This window comes from Lissotriton vulgaris, chromosome 2_1, assembly GCF_964263255.1.
Source record: "Lissotriton vulgaris chromosome 2_1, aLisVul1.2, whole genome shotgun sequence".
NCBI lineage: Eukaryota > Metazoa > Chordata > Amphibia > Caudata > Salamandridae > Lissotriton > Lissotriton vulgaris.
Genome location: NC_141687.1, coordinates 839,313,607 through 839,331,276, shown reverse-complemented (window position 1 = coordinate 839,331,276; position 17,670 = coordinate 839,313,607). Strand labels below are relative to the sequence as shown.

Here is a 17,670-nt window from a genome sequence, read left to right as displayed (position 1 = left end):
CCCCCGTCTCCTCTCCTTGCAAATCCGCCTATTAGCTGAACCCCAGCAATACAGCCGCTGGGACTCTGGGGACTGAACGAGCGAGCAAGGGATCTCCCCTCCTGCCCCTGTGAGAATTTTCCTGGCCCACTACCCCCGCCGCTTGCGGGCCTATCCAAGTGGGGCATCACAAGGCATCACTACGATGTCAGTGGTATGGCCTATGATAAAGAACCAAGCCCTCGCAGACGGGGGAAAATGGGCTGGACTGTTGTCCCTCTACAATGCCTAAAAATGCGGCCTCCTGCTGGCTATATATCTTGCTGTGTGGCTCAGGATGGGATAGTGGGAGAAGTGCTCGGACGTCTCCCTCCTGCAATAGGATCTTTGCAACATGCCTGATAGGGTCACCTCGGCGGAGACTAGGATCTCCAAGCTGGGGTACACAGGTCAGGGTCTCTGTAAAGATGTTACAGAAGCCTGAGCCACCACCAAGGATGTGGTGTGGAGACTGGAAGACTCTGAAAACAGCGCCGCCAAAACAACCTCAGATTTGTTAGATTTCCCGAACAACTGGGACATTATCCTTTCCGAAGTATGCAAGATGAGGGAGGTGCGCTATGAGAATTCCAAAATAATGATCTTCCCTGACTACTCCCGGGAGGTCCAGGTCAGCAGTGCACGTTCGACTCCCTGAAGGTCTTATTCCCCGCTAACCTGAAGGTCTTATTCCATTGGAAATCCCTCTTTTTGGAAACTCCAGAGGAGGCCTGGAAGTGGCTGGAGGAATGTCCGGGAGAGAGCCTGGCGTGTGCCCCGGCAAGGAGGAGAGGTCCCAACCCCAAGACTCGAGGCAGCCTAAGATGAGAGGTTGCCGTTCGCAAAGGTGGGGGTGCGGGTACACCATGGTGAAATATAGGCCCGAGAGGCCATTGGAGGTCTCTTCGGATTCTGCGGGGGACAGAGAGGTAACTATCAAGAGGAGTAAGACTGCGACTTTGGATTGGGGATCCACATATGGCTATAAAGGTGATGACCAGGGATCAGAGTCAGAAACCCTCCCAACCTCTGGCGGTCGCGATTGCACATATAGAACATGAAACTGAGGTTCCCCCTTCAGATGCCACAACATCTGGACTGGCGGCAGTATTATAATCGTGTGACTGACTGATGGTTTGATTTGGGGCCTAGGAGTCTGATTCTACGTGCCCTGTCTTGGGCAGCTCAGTGAGTTGGAGTGGTTGTTGTGGTTTTCTTTACTTACAGGTACAAAGCCACCATTTCTAGGGGCAGCTGACGTTTTCAGGGGCTGGGTTAGTGGGAGGGGGGTGATGGGCTACAGACCTCTGTTTCCCCTGTTGAGTAGTTGCGGTTTAGCAATGAGAGCATTCACTCGCAGGGGTCCTTGTTGGGTAGGGTGGGGCTGGAATGTCTTGGTTAGGGATTTAGGGTGGGTTATGTTAAGTGGGGGGCAGGTACAGATATGTCAGCTAGACATTAGGCAGGCTCAGAAAGCTGGTACAATTCAGGGGGAATTGCAACAGTCTAGTTGGCTGACACCCGGCCTCTACTGGGACCACATGCAGCACATCCTTCAGCAGTTACTACTTAGGCACCTATCGCTTCTCTTGCACGTCCCACCTCCATTTTCAGAGCCAGCATGAGTACGCCACCATTAGCAGATAGGACCCTGTCGATCTTGTCCAGGAATGTGAATGGTCTGGGTGCCAAGGTCAAGAGAGGCTTGATGACCCAATGCATTAGACGACTACAACTGGATGAGGTGCTCTTACAGGAGACCCATCTTTAGGGAACACAGTGCAGATTTCTGGGGAGAGGAGCCTACACCACACTGGCACATGCGGAGTACATGTCTTACTCGAGGGGATTGGCTATTTTGGTCCGGAAAAGATCCACCTTTCTGAGTAACTAAGAAGTGAGTAGACCCCTCGGGCAGATATGTGAGAGTGAAAGGGTTCTGGGGACGAACGGATGTAATGCTGTTTAGCGTATACGCACCCCTTAGGCCACAGGCCCCCTCAGTGGAGAAGTTAGCTGGAGGCAGACTCCTCACTCCACATTGTGGGAGGAAATTTTAATTATGTCATGGAGCAGGCTAGGACTGGATCTACTAACCCGGCCACGCAACCCACCCTGCACATAAGATTTGCAGCTGGCTTGGGCATTTCAGATCTCTGGAGGAGCGCTCATCCACTCGAAAATAAATACTCGTATTTCTCTGGGGCCCATAGGGTGTTTTTCCACCTAGACTATGTCTTTGCCCCATCAGGGAAGGTGGGCACCATATTGCAGCCAACCCAATTGGCCTGTGGCCTCTCAGATCACTCCCCCTTTTGGTGAAGGTGGGTAGGCTTTGTGGTGGGAAGATGGTTTGGAAGCTTAATGCCTGGGATCTACGGGACCAGTGGGACTAAGAGTGGGCCCGAGCTCTGATTCTAAGAAAATTAAGGCTCGGTCACGTCTAAGGTAGTGCTCGGGGAGGCCTATAAAACCATCTATCTGAAAGAGACAATTAGTTATGGATTCCTCACCTTAGAATTACCCCCAGGCGTCAGACTGGATCCAGAGAATTTTTCTTCAGCAGAACCCCTGCACGTCGGTAGATGGCTTTGGTCAACACTGTGCTCGTTGTTAGCGTCCAGGTCGCCTGAATTACGCAGCGGTATCTACTTAGATGTCGGCCCTGTGCGCTGACTCATCAGCCAGCACAGATCTAGTACCTCAAGTCACTTTTGACTTTATTTTTGCGACTTTTTGTCGATGTCTTTTTGAGTCGTTATGACTCCTGGTGCACAGGGATGTCATCTCAGCGGACCGGCTGTAAGCCTTGTGACTCCTTTCACAAGCTGATGTCAGTGATGGACCCCCATCTTTGTGCCTCTGGTGCTTGGAGTGCGACCACGATCCAAAGTCATGCTCCGAATGCCGGCCCATGGCCCCGAAGTCTTTGCGGAAGCGATCCCGAAAGCTTCTGGAGGCCCTGCAGTCAGCTCCGTGTTGCTCGAGGTCCCGATCGAGAGGGAGGTAGCTGGACCGGTCATGGAGCCATCACCACCACTCCTCGTCGAAGTCTTCGTCTTTGGGTAAGTCGAAGCACAAAAAGAAGGCGAAGAAGCCCTGTCGCTCTTCGCGGTCTCCCCGTCCATCGGCCAACACGACACAGGATGCGGGTGGTAGCCGATTCCTGCCCAACTTCGTAGTTTTTACAAAAACCTCCATTCTATTTTTGGGCAGCCCTGCTCCGCCGGCGTGCCCTCGGGCCCCGCGGACTCGGCTCGGGGCTCTAGGCCTTTGAAGCTGGCGGCTTTGGCGCCGCAGGGATCCAGGCCTGGATCCGGATCAGTGCCAGTCGACCTCGTGAAACCTCCTCCGGCTCCAAATACATTGGCAACAGCTCTGACCCTTTGATGCCTGTTGTGTCCCCAGCCGACGCCGACCCCAGCCTCCTCCTCAATGTGGACACTGAGCCGGCCCGACGTCGGGACCATCGCCGACCGGTACTTATGTACCCCTGTTCTCCCCTGGTGATTCCTATCGCCCTCAGTGGCTACCAGAAGAGGTTGAGGAAGACTAGGAGGGGTCTGTGGACCCTCTGGCAGACCATGTGGAAGAACCGGACTTGAGAGATGAGTTTGGTGAGGCCAGTGATCTGGACACTTCCCAAGACCTTGGCATACTTTCTCCCCCTACAGTGGCTACGGAGGAGGGTGCGTCATATGCAGTGGTGTTGCATAGGGTGGCTGAGGCCTTAAACCTCAAGCTTCCTACTGTGGTGGTTAGCACTAACCTCCTGACTGAGGTGCAGCAGCCTCTTCGGAGCCCCTGCTGCCATTCAATGAGGCCCTTACGAACATCCTTTTGGGCACGCGGTCCAAGCCCAACACAGGAGCTCCTGTGGACAGGATGATTGACAGACGCCACCGCCTGGCCCCAGGCGACCCCATTTTCCTCTCCCAACACCCCACCCCTGAGAGCTTGGTGGTCCAAGCCTCGACTTCCAAGGGGGCATTCCCTACCGCACCACCTGATAGGGAATCCAAGAAGCTGGACCATCTTGGGCAGAAAATGTTTTCTTCCTCCAGCTTAGGACTGCGGTCGGTGAACACTGCATGTCACTTTGGGCCGTTACTCCTACTCTGTGTGGGACACGGTCGCGCAGGTACTGCCACACTGCCCGGAGGAGGCCCGGGCCGTGCTCTCCCGTGCAGTGGCCGAGGGGAGAGACACAGCAAAGTTCGCCATCCGATGTGGGCTGGACACCGCCGACTCGCTAGGCACGACGATTTCCAGTAGCCCTTAGGCGCTCGGTCTGGCTGAGGTCCACTGGCTTTTCTGTTGATGTCCAAGCTACACTTTTGGACCTGCCCTTTGATGGCTGTCGCTTGTTCGGCGACAAAGCAGCCAATCCGTTTGAGCGCTTCAAGGACTACAGGGCTACGGCCAGATCCTTAGGCCTCACTTCCCCCTCCCGCCCGGCACAGTCTGCTTTTTGCCCCTTTTGTGGCTACAAAAGGGGTGCCACTCCACATTCCGCCCAGGGCCACCGGCCTGCGCAAGCTGTCCAGCCTCTGAGGGCCGGGGATGTGGAACCCAAAGTCTTGGGTCTGGGAGCCAGGGGGCAGGCCAGTCTACCAGCGCCCCCGCTGCAGCAGCCGCCTCCAAGCCCTCCTAGTCCAACCTTTCAGGGCCATCATTCGCCAGTGGACGTCAGAATTCTCCATCACCTCCCCCACTGGCTCAACATCACGTCGGACAGATGGGTTTTGAAGATAGTGTGAAGGGGCTACTCCCTCCCCTTCAAGACTACCCCTCCAACCATACCACCTCAATTTCATCGCATGTTGATCGATCACCGGGCCCTTCTACAACAGGAAGTTACGGCTGTCGTGGCCAAGGGGGCCATTGATCGAGTTCCTGACCCACAGAAGTAGGTCGTGGTTGTTATTTCCACTACTTTCTGGTGCCCAAGAAGGACAAGGGCCTCCGTCCTATCGTGGATCTCGGGAACATCAACTGCTTCCTCCTGAAGGAAAAGTTTAAAATATTGACAATGGCTTAGGTCCTGTCTGCCCTTGACCCTGGAGACTGGATGGTAGCGTTGGACTTGCAGGACGCTAATTTTCGCAACCCCGTCTTGCCGGCCCATCGGAGATACCTAAGGTTCACAGACACGAGCACTTTCAGTTTACTGAGCTCCCCTTTGGCCTTATTTGGCCTTACCAGCACCCCTCGGTGTTCATGAAGGTGATGGTGGTGGTCGCAGCTCATCTGCACACATCAGGGGTTCCAGTCTTCCCATATCTCGACGACTGGCTGTTGAAGGCAGGCTCGCCCCAGGCTGTCGTCTCCCACCTCCAGACTACGGCTGACCTCCTGCATTCACTGGGGTTCACCATCAACGTGTCAAAGTCACACCTGTGTCCCTCTCAGAAGCTCCTTTTCATCGGAGCAGTTCTGGACTCAGCGCAGTTTTGGGCTTATCCTCCTGATCTTTCAGCCTATATCCCGGGTTTTGGTCAGAATGACCCTGAGGCTACTGGGCCTCCTGCTTGCTGCTGGTGGACTATGCCCGGTGGCACATGTGCGCTCTGCCGTGTGACCTGAAGTTCCAGTGGGCACAACATCAGGAGAATCTCTCTGATTGCGTCCAGATCTCGGAGGGCACTGCACGTCAATTGCAGTGGTGGCTAACGTACCAGGATTGGGTCATTGGCAGGTCCCTCTCCCTTCCCCAGCCAGAGTTCACAGTGGTCACCGATGCTTCACTTCTGGGGTGGGTCGGGCACATGAGAGAGGCAGAGATCAGAAGCCTCTGGTCTCCTGCGGAGTCCGGGCTCCATATCAGCCTTCTGGAGCTTCGGCGATCCGTCTTGTACTGAAGGCATTCCTTCCTTCTGTAAAAGGGAGAGTAGTGCAGGTGTTAAGGGACAACACCACCGCCATGTGGTACTGCAACAAACAGGGCGGGGTGGTGAACCCTATGTCAGGAGGCACTTCGGCTCTTGAAGTGGCTGGAACATCGGGGCATATCCCTGGTGGTTCAACATCTGGCAGGTTCTCTGACCGCCAGGGCGGAGGAACTCAGCTGCCGGTGCATGATTGATCACGAATGGCATCTTCACTCTGAGGTGGTGCAAGGTCTCATTCAGCGGTGGGGAGAACCTTGGTTGGATCTATTCGCCACCAAAGAGAACGGCCAATGTCAGCATTTCTGTGCATTGAAATTTCCAAAGCGGCACTCGCTCGGCGATGCTTTTCGCTGCGAGTGGAGTTGCGGTCTTCTATACGCCTTTCTGCCTATACAACTTCTACCCAGAGTTCTGAAGCGCGACCGGGCCCAAGTCATTCTTGTGGCTCCGGACTGGGCTTGAAGATTATTGTATCCCGAGCTCTTACACATGGCCATCGATCCTCCGATCAGACTGCCCCTTCGGGAGGATCTTCCGTCGCAGCAGCAAGGGACAGTTCTCGGAACCTGTCTAGCCTCCACCTCCTTGGTGGAGATTGAGCAGCGACAGTTGACAGCTTTCGAACTTCCTCCCGAAGTCTGTAACGTTATCTTGGCAGCCAGGCGTTCCTCCACTAAAATGGTATACGCCTCTAGATGGAACATATTTGTGGCATGGTGCACAGCAAAGGCTGTGGATCCCCTTTCTGTACACTTTTCAGAGGTTCTCCTCTTCATTTATTCTTTGGCTCAGCAGGGCTCTGCTTTAGGCACTCTAAAAGGCTATCTTTCGGCCATTTTGGCCTTCCTTCGGCTTCCTGACCAGCCTTTGCTTTTCAAGTCCCCTATTGGAAATTGCTTCCTTAAGGGCATTACTTGTTTCTTCCAATTCCTTTTGGAAATCCCAGTTGGACTTGAACCTGGTTTTGACCTATCTTATGTGCACTCCTTTCGAGCTGCAACATAACTGTCCTCTCAGACTTCTGATGCTTAAACTGCCTTTCTGGTTGCCATCAGCTCTGCTTGCAGGGTGAGTGAGCTTCAGGCGCTTTCTGCCAAACCTCCTTATCTGGCTGTTCGTCCAGACAAAGTTGTCCTTTGCACTAGGCCTTCTTTCCTTCCCAAAGAAGTTAACTCTTTCCACATAGGACAGCCCATCACTTTGCCTACCTTCTCCCACCCCCGCATCCTGCTAAAGAGGAGGAGAGGCTCCACCAGCTGGATCCAAAACGTGCGCTTTCATTCTATCTGGATCTCGCAAAATAATTCCCGGTGGATGACCAGCTCTTAGTTGACTTTGTGGGTGCCAAGAAAGTTTGAGCCGTGCAAAAACTAACCATCTCTCGATGGGTCGTTCTTTGCATCAAAATCTGCTATTGATTAGCAAAATAGGAACCTCCAGTGGGGTTGCGTGCCCATTCCACCAGGGCGACGGCAGCTACTACTGCTTTGGGACGTGGAGTCCACCCTTCTAGATATCTGCCAGGCAGCTACATGGGCTTCAATGCACTCGTTTACCAAACATCACTGCATGGAAAGCCAAGTCCGAAGAGACAGCTTCTTTGGCCGTTCAGTTCTCCTGGACATTCTGGTGTGAACTTGGTTCGCAGACCCACCTCCAGGGTTGGTAGAGCTGGTGTATCTAATCTAAGGTAAATAATCCATAACGAATTGTCTCTTTTTTATGATGAACAAGTTACTTACCTGGCAACGATCTAACTGTAAGAGTCCTAGATTAGTTATGGATTCCTCACCGCCCCACCCATCCTGCAAATTTAATTCTAGGGTAAGGGACATCCCTTCAGGGCCCTAGCTTTGTGCACTAGCGGTCAGTGTCTTGCATGGCTCTGCGCTTCTGGTGTGGAATGTCTCGTAAAGAACTGACGTCAGCGCACAGGGGTGGCGTCTAAGTAGATACCGCAATGTCATTCCAGGAACCGTGACGCCATCGACGGACGCAGAGTCAACAGTCGCACAGGGGTACTGCTGAAGAAAATTCTCCGGATAAAGTCTGACTCCAGGGGATAATTCTAAGGTGAGGAATCCATAACTAATTGATGTCTTACAGATATATTTTTACCGAAGGTAAGTAACTTTTTCCCTGAGGACAGTGCCCAGAACCTGATAGCCTGAAAAAGGAGGAGGGAGGTGGGAACCCTGGAGAAGTTCAGGCCACTACAGCGAAACTGAACTCAAACAAGACCCTGGGACCCAACTGGATTCATGCAGAATTCTAAAAGCGTTACAAAGGGCTGGTAGGATCTCAGCTCTTGAACATGTTCTTGGAAGCTGATAAAAGGGGCATTCTCCCATGTGACCTTCAATAGGCTTTCATGGTAGTCATTCATAAAGTTGGCAAGCGAAGGAGCGTTGTTACTCATATCACCCGATCTTATTACTCATCGCGGAGGTTCAAACTTTGGCCACTAAACACCTGCAAGTCATCACGCCTGATGCCTGGTAGGTAAAAAGACACAATCTACGTTGCACGCATAATTGGCTAAACAAAATCAGAGACCGATCAGAACCTCACGTCTTTTTAGTGCTTGACGCAGAAATGGCATTTGATATAGTGCACTGGCCTTCTTGAACATACACGGGTCAAGTTTGGGTTTCGTCCCAGCTATAGGAAATGGGTCAAACTATTATACCAGGCCTCAACGGTCGTGGTCTGGGTGAACGGGGCACTGTCGGCGGAGTTCCCCATCAGTAGAGGTATGAGACAGGGTTGCCCCCTGTCCTCTCTTCTGTTCGTTCTTACTATAGAATCCCTAGCTTGTGCGGTCCATGACTATTCCAGAATCTATTGCTTCCAGATCGCAGTAGAGATGGAAGTGGAAGAGAAGATTGCTCTTTACGCGGAGGACATCCTTCTCTACGTTACAGAACCGTCCCTGTCCCTTCCCTCGACCCTTCAACTATTTGAGGATTATGGGGGACACTCGGTTTACAGCAGCAACTGGGGCAAATCAGTGCTTTATCTTCCACAGAGTGGAATGGAGGCGCCCTCACTCTTTCGTCCTCTGACAAACGTAGCCCATGGATTCAAATACCTATGAATGTACATGAAACTGGAGAGTGAAGCTTGTTTTGAGCGCGTTCTTTGGGGTGTGATGCAAACCTGCTGAGAAGACACGGAGAGGAGGTGGGAGCTGCACCATACGCTGCTGTGGAGAGCAGCAGTGTTTAAGTTCTCCTCCAAATTGCTCTACACACTGCAAAACTCATTACCAGATTCACACACCCCTCGAACCCCCCCGAGACCTTCAGGGGGATTGAGGGTGACTTGCGGCTCTGCAATGGCATGGCAAACACCCCAGAATTTCTCTTAAAACCCTACAACACGATCAATATAATGGCGGTTTGGTGTTGCCTGACTTGCATATACCAGAGTGCAGTTTGTTTAGGACTTTTTATAGAATTTATGTATATAAGTTGCTGACGTCTATTATGATTTATTTTGTGTTCAATTTTGAAGTTTCTTTAATCTTCATCAAGATTATGGTTGTTCATTATTGAAGGTTTTTTTAAAGTTAAGGCTCGATTCTATTTGTGTTATCCCCAGCCTATAGCGAGATATTCTGCTTAATCTTATCAGAGGCAGGTTCTTTTCTTTGTTGTTTTAGGTTGCCTGACATACAGGCCTACCATTGGGGTGCCCACGCCATAAATGTAAATGATTGGTTATTTACTCCCCTGGACCGCTTAACCTTCAGGCTGGAGCAGGCGCAGTGGGGGTAAGAGGTCCTGTTTGCACTATTTGTTTGGAGACAGGGTGACTCAGGGTTTTCTCCCTGCCACTCAGGTCACTATAGTGACCTGGGATATGTCACCCATAGGGTAACACAGTAAACCTATGAGGGAAATGCACCTATGGGAGGGTCATTGGCTTCCTGACATACAAAATCCGAGGGGATTCAAGGCCTGGGAGTTGATCGGAATATCCAGGGTTGTGGACCTGATTGAAGATGACGATATCATGCTGTTTTCCTTGCTCCATCGGTAACACTATGAACGTAAATCAATTCCTAAAATATGCTCAAATACTGCAAACGTGGAGTGTAGAGGGACTCCCCAGGGGTCAGATGCCTGAATATGCCCCTCTAGAGGGATGACTTTTGCAGGCGAATTAGGGAACGATGCGGTTTCCCTCCCAAACAAAACCCTTAATAATAATATGCCACACACGCTCAATCAATCAATCATAGCATTTGTATAGCGCACTACTCACCCGGAGGGTCTCAAGGCGCTTGGGGGAAGGGGGGTCTGCTATTGCTCGAACAGCCAGGTCTTGAGTTGTCTCCTGAAGGCGAGATGGTCCTGGGTCAGCCAGAGGTGGGTGGGGAGGGAGTTCCATGTCTTGGCCGCCAGGTAGGAGAAGGATCTTCCTCCGGCGGTGGCTCTTCGGATGCGTGGTACGGCGGCGAGGGCGAGGCTTGTCCAATGTAGCTGGCGGGTGGGCGTGTAGAAGGTCAAGCGGTCGTTGAGGTACTTAGGGCCCAGGTCGTGGAGGGACTTGTGTGCGTGGGTGAGGAGTCTGAACGTGATTCTTTTGCTGACGGGGAGCCAGTGCAGGTCCCTCAAGTGTCCGGAGATGTAGCTGCGTCGGGGGATGTCCAGGATGAGTCGAGCGGAGGCGTTCTGGATGCGTTGGAGTCTTTTCTGTAGTTTGGCTGCGGTTCCGGCGTAGAGGGTGTTTCCGTAGTCCAGTCGGCTTGTGACGAGTGCCTGGGTGACCGTCTTCCTGGTTTCGGTCGGGATCCATCGGAAGATCTTACGGAGCGTGCATAGGGTGTTGAAGCATGTTGAGGAGACGGCGTTGACTTGTCTGGTCATCGAGAGGGAGGAGTCCAGGATGAAGCCCAGGTTGCGTGCTTGGTCTGTTGGCTTGGGTGCGCTGCCTAGGGCCAGCGGCCACCAGGTGTCGTCCCAGGCGGAGGACGATGGTCCCAGGATGAGGACTTCCGTCTTGTCTGAGTTCAGTTTCAGGCGGCTGTTCTTTATCCACTCGTCGACGTCTTTCATCCCTTCGTGTAGGCTAGTTCTGGCGGTGGCGGGGTCACTGGTGAGGGAGAGGATCAGTTGGGTGTCATCGGCGTAGGAGATGATGTTGAGGTTGTATTGGCGTGCGATGGCTGCAAGGGGTCTCATGTAGACGTTGAAGAGGGTGGGGCTGAGTGATGATCCTTGCGGTACGCCGCAGATTACTTTGGTGGCCTTGGATCGAAACGGGGGGAGGCGGACTCTCTGTGTTCTTCCGGCGAGGAACGAGATGATCCATTCCAGAGCCTTCTCTTGGACACCTGTGTTGCTGAGGCGTTGGACTAGTGTGCGGTGGCAGACAGTGTTGAACGCAGCGGAGAGATCCAGGAGGATGAGGGCAGCTGTTTCCCAGTTGTCGAGCCGGGTTCTGATGTCGTCGGTGGCTGCGATGAGGGCAGTCTCGGTGCTGTGGTTGGCTCGGAAACCGGACTGCAAGGGGTCAAGCGATCCGTTCGTCTCGAGGAAGGCGGCAAGCTGTCGGTCTTCTCGATGACTTTGGCAGGAAAAGGGAGGAGCGAGATGGGGCGAAAGTTCTTGAGGTCGGTGGGGTCCGCTGTTGGTTTCTTCAGTAGGGCGCTGAGCTTGGCGTGCTTCCAGCTCTCCGGGAAAGTGGCGGTGTCGAAGGAGATGTTGATGATGTCCCGCAGTTGGGGTGCGATGATGGAGTCTGCCTTGTTGAAGACGTGGTGGGGGCAGGGGTCGGTCGGAGATCCGAAGTGGATGGTGTTCATCGTGCGGGCTGTGTCTTCCGTGGTCCAGGTGCGGAGGGTGGGGTGGGGGGGCGTTGGTTCAACGGTAGGGTGAGTGGATGGTGCGCCGAAGCTTTTGTGGATGTCGGCGATCTTGCGGTGGAAGAACGAGGCGAGAGAGTCGCAGAGGTCTTGAGAAGGAGTGATGTCGTTGTTCCCTGTGCTGGGGTTGGAGAACACCTTGACGATGCTGAAGAGTTCCTTGCTGTCGTGGGCGTTGTTGTCTAGTCGTTCCTTCAGTGTTTTCTTCTTGGTAGCGCGGATGAGCTGGTGGTGCTTGCGGGTGGCTTGTTTGAGGGTGGTCATGTTGTCTGTTGTCTGGTTGAGGAGCCAGGCTTTCTCGAGGGTGCGGCAGTTCCTCTTGGAGTCCTTGAGATCATCGGTGAACCAGGTGGCTTTCTTGCTTCTGGGTCTGCTGGGAGGGTTCTTCAGTGGCGCGAGGTCATCTGCGCAGGCTGGCAGCCACTGTGTGAAGTTGCGGGCTGCTACGTTGGGGTCCGTTGTGCTTGCGGGCGGGTTCTGGCTGAGGGAGGTGGTGAGCTGCTCTGGGTGATCTTGCTCCAGCTCCAGCTCCTGTGAGGAACCTGTTGCGGGTGGTGGTGGGTCGTTGTTCTTCTGAAGCTGAAGTGGACGCAGCTGTGGTCGGTCCAGTGAAGTCCGGTAGAGTGGCTGAAGGTGATGTGCTTGCTGGATGAGAAGACGGGATCAAGCGTGTGGCCTGCGTAGTGAGTGGGGGTGTTGACCAGTTGCTTGAGTCCGATAGCTTTGGGGGAAATGAGTGTAGGAGGTGGGGCAACTGGAGGACATGGATTGGGAAGAGACCCTAATAGACCCAAGGGAAGTAGCAATCCACGTCTAGTGCAATTTAAAATACTCCACTGAGTGTACTATGATAGAAGTCTGTTGCATGCCATGGGAAGGGCGCAGACCCCGCATTGTTTGAGATGCCAGGGAGAAGATGGTTCCTTCTTTCCTTCACACGCTCTAGAGCCGCCCCCTGATACAGGACTACTGGGTGTAGTCACCAGGGAACTCTGTTTAATGTTCTTGGCACAGATCTTATGGACCCTAAGTTCATCATTTTGGGGATTCCCAATTATATTGACCTACCACTGGCTCAGCTCTTGCTCTGTGGTCTCGGTCTAGTAGTAGCCAAATGAGACATAGCTTGACACTGGGGTGTACGGGAGTGTCCAACGCTACAAGAATAGAAACAGGAAATGGATATGTACATGGTGGCTGAAAAAGTTACTTACGCCAGCAAGGTCTTCCCCCGAAAATGTTATAAGGTGGGGGGTGAATGGATTTAGTACTATTCTTTGGAGATAGTAGAAGACACAGGGACACAAAGCCAGGTGGTGACCTGATGGGTGCAGGTGTGATGTTGACTGATGTTATATATTGTTTCTTACTATTGCTGCTGAACCTGAACTGGCAGATGGGTATCCAGGGATGGAGAGGAGGATGGTGGGGTTGTGGGTTGTTAGTGATGATACTGTAAAACGGTCAATATGGTTGGACTCAATATATGGTGTTTTCTATGCCCCTGTTGCATTGTTTTGAAAATAAAAGATTATTATTTATTTTTTTAAAGGAAAATTCATTTAAGTACATTTGTTTTACTAGGTAGAATATGTTCTGTAGAGGCTGTCACCAAAGAACCCATATCGAAACGTACCTGACCAACTGTAGCACCCTGCAACAAGGAATCCGAATGTTGTCCTAAGGTAAGCGTTACTGAGACCTGCTGTCTTCCACATTTGGTATTCCCTAACTTTTATTTATTTATTTATTTTTATTATAGAGATTATAAAGCGCGAACATGACCCGTTGGTATCAGAGCGCTGTACATAGGGTTGATTGAACAAAATAGGTAGACAAGTACATCAAAAGTAAAATGAAGAGGCAGTTGCAACAGATATCACAAGAAATGTCCGTCATTCCATTTATAGGCACTGATCTAGCTTCTTCATGGTGGGTATTTTGCTGCATCTCTGAAACAATTGAGATCCAGGTACCCAGGGGATCAATGTTTTAGTTGGGTTCTCATTGCTGACATTGTGACGTCCGTTGCGCCCTGGGGAGATGCTCTCCAAAAGTTTGTGAAAGGAATCTATTCATTAGGATCTTTTTCACCTCTTCTTTTGAAAAAGTCGGTTGATGGGTTTGGACGCACCTTGGGTGGTTAGGAGTTTCAGATCCTTGGCGTGGAACCGGAGAAGTACTTTGCTGTGGAAACCCTACATTGACAATGAAAGCAGTTCTTTGGACACATTGACTTTCCTCTGCTTCATCGCCACTCACTGCTCTTTTTAGGAGTGGATTCTCATGGCAGAAACAGGGGTTGCCCCATAACCTTCCGATGCACTGGTGAGGCTGAATATAAGCACAAAAGAAAAGCAGCAAACTGTAGTATTCTGTATGTTGAGCGTGCTTGATGTTATGAAAATGTTCATTATTTTAGGATTAACTTTCAGAATTTAGTTACTGGGGAATTGAGTAGCAGCTGACAAAAATCTTAATATAAAAATTGGACACTGGGAAATAAAAAATAAATAATCTATCCTTTGTAAACGGACATATATCTCGTAAAATATCTTCTAGACACTGCCCATCAGGCGCTGCTGTCTTTCCAACTTTTATTTATTTTAAGTCCTAGCTGGTTCACACTTTCTCTTACTTTCAGGCTTAAGTTGTTATACCAACAGTGACCTTTATAGTACGAAGGCTTCTGTGATAAGTACAGTTAAGGTACCCATATTATAAGTGATGAAACCAACAGAGTAATATAGTAAGGAGCCAATCATAAGTTTTACGATGTTTTGCTAGCTGTTTTCTGAACACAACAGTAAAAGTGGGGTACCATATTACACCTATAGGTGTCTGCTGGAAAACATACTGCAGGGCATTGCTAACTTCCTGGTTCTCAACTCATCTGATTATCTGTTACTTGTAATGAATATTGATCTTGTTAATCATTTAGTCTCCTCCTGAATATTGATCTTGTTAATCATTTAGTCTCCTCCTGAATATTGATCTTGTTAATCATCTAGTCTCCTCCTTTCCTCAATCGGTATTTTATTCCCCAGGTGTACCCTCCAGGTTGGCATGTTGTATGTTACTGTATGGCGCATGACTTATTTGGCAGTTTGTTTTAAGTATAGTGACATTTACTGCAATGTTTCCGAGGCATGCTGCGCCTAATGTGCAGCCCTTCATAGAAATCGCATTGGATTGTTATTCTAGTGACAATTGGGTGGGCACGGGACACTTTATTTCCTTTGGTCTGAATTGCTGCCCCCTGGAAATTATTGACCATCAACTTGCTTCGGCAGCCCAATTTTGTTCGTTTGGAATATGATAAGGGAATAAATGTAGTGGCCACTAACAAATAAACAAATGCATTATCTTTAAACATAGGTCACACCAGCAAGGGCGACTCGGGTGTACCATGCTGTCCAAGTTCCCATCTCATACTGGACTGTGTTTTCGAGTCATCCAGTAATTTCCACTGACGTAACACTTACAGAGAAAGGTCTCCTGATTCACCAAAAATATGCTTTTACCTCGATAATTCAAGCAAGAAAGCATACTGTCTTGCATTAAATATACTTGACTGTTTAAAGCAATGCTTTTTTAAAATATTACCCATATTTGTTGTGATTTTAATTTTGATTTTGGTGTGAAAAGTTTCTTTTCTTAGTACACTATTTTAACAATACTTTTATTCGGTTTGAGATAGAGAATCAATGTTCACCTGAGTTTTCAAGGATGGTTTGAATACTAGGTAAAGCTTTTAAGGACAGTTTACAAAGCCAGCCTTTGGCAAAATAACATTTTTCTTTTCGGCACTGGGAAAGAAAGATTACAGGGACATTGAAGTCTGTTTTTAAGGCTTGAGAACTTATTATTGGCATTTTCAAAATACAGCAAGAAAGTAACAAGTTTATCCAAAGCCCCTCACTCCGAGCTACAGCATCATCTAGTTGCCTGGAAATTCACCTAATTCCCAACCAGAAGTTTGTTCCATCAGTACAATAATAGGGAATCCTAAGTACTCAAACACATACCACTACAGTTCACTTCTTGTGGCAGGCACTGCATTGCTCTCAGAGTCCCTGGGAAAGTTAGTGATCTAGCTTCATTTGTGAAGTTTAGCGACGCAGCCTATTTGTTGAAAAATTCGAGCCCTCTTCCTGCAAAGTCATGAGCAATTTTCTCGATTCTTATCAATTGCCAGAAGCCAGTCCCTTGCAACTGGATGTTTTGCTTTTCTCCACCTACCTAGTAATGTCTGTTTGGTCACTAGCAGAAGTATCAACACCACTTTCTCAGTACCCTTCAGTGTTCATCCACACTACTCTTTGTTTGGAATTATTCTTTAATACATATGTATCATCTAGGACTATGCTCCAGAAGCTGCAGGTTTTGAACATTTTTATTTATTTTTATTTTTTTATAAAGTTTTATATAGCGCAAACAAGATCCCGAAGGATATCCGAGCGCTTTACAATATGTCCAAGCATTCCCTCCAAGCTTTGAACCATCTATTGTATAGTTCCATTAGTAAAGGAATTTTTATTTTTGGCTCCAGTCCTGATACATATACATACATATATATATATACATACATATATATATATATATATATATATATTTATTTATTTTTGAAGAGGTGTCACATACTTTACCATTTTTTTGCAAACCTGCCATGATCTATGTTCCATGCACTTATCAAATAGACTTGGATATTTTTTTTAATAGGTTTTGTCTTTTCCAATAGAAGTGCAGGTCATCGAATGGTATAAATGTTGCCAGCATTAACAAATGACTTTCAGTGTGTAAAGTCCTATCCTTCCTGTGCCAACGGCAGTAGACACACTTTTTGAGTGAGCTCTGGTATTCTCTTCCACAGTTCACTTCAGCCCTAAAATGGTGCATGCTGGACTCTCTAAGTTGGTGCCCCCACCTGGGTATTATTGTGTTTGAAATGCTGCTGAAAGTTATTGGCTTTACCATCAAAGCCAGGATTTTGCATAAAACCTCTGAGCACGCTGCACCCAAGCATCTTCTGATACAAAAGTATGACTTAACTAATCATTTGCTAAAGCTGTAATGTTTCAACTTTAGTACCGGAGTTATGCAGGGAAAATTTTGTTTTTAGACGCTTTTACTTTATAAAAATCAAAATAAAACTTGATGAAAGTTAAGCCAAATGAGTGTGTTTAGTGTTTTAAAAGCTTTGCGAGAAGATGCAAGTATCCTATTTTGTTCTAAATCTACTTTTGAGAATGTTCTTTTTTTGTTTTTTTTTGTTTGAGGACCGCTTGAGAATAATTAAAATTTTCAGACCAAATTTGTGTCACTTTCCCCACTTGGTAGTGCAAAATGCACTTAGAGGATCAATAAAGGCACAGTTTGCATCATAATTAAATTAATAAAATACACGTTTCCTAATTCTGTAACTGTTAAAGATATGGTTCAAACACCCAGACATGCCATTTGCAAATTCTGTTTTGTTGGTCTGCCCTGGTATATGAAGTGCAGAAAAATACACTAGTTTGGTAAGGGAATACAACTATTTCTGCACTCCATTCCCTTACACCAGACCTGATCTGATGTGGGGAAAGGTGCAGTGCACAGAGGAGAAAATGTGTTCCCCAGTGTGCACTATGATGCTTGTAGGTCAACAATAACCAGACCATTAATATATAAATATTTGTACATTTATTTGCAATTTTGTAACTCCATCAAGAACTATATAGGTGAGAGGTTACCATACACAAGTACAGATACAATGCAAAAGCACGTAAGGTTTAATTACGTTTCATTGTACTGAGAACAGGTCACAGCATGAACGTTCCAATAGGGCAAGAATGTTGGTGTAATAAATTAAATTTAGACTTATGATGAGCATAAAATTAAAAAAAA

At 49.0% G+C, this 17,670-nt stretch overlaps 1 protein-coding gene across 7 annotated transcripts in view; it reads left to right on the top strand.

The window, feature by feature from the left end:
* USP40 (ubiquitin specific peptidase 40) overlaps positions 1 to 17,670 on the top strand; it is a 703,484-nt gene that overhangs the window by 9,946 nt on the left and 675,868 nt on the right. For all 7 annotated transcript variants that reach the window (XM_086956273.1, XM_086956270.1, XM_086956267.1 and 4 more), the window contains exon 2: positions 13,366 to 13,466. The gene's annotated coding sequence lies outside the window, so the exon portion shown is untranslated. The remainder of the gene's footprint in view (positions 1 to 13,365; positions 13,467 to 17,670) is intronic.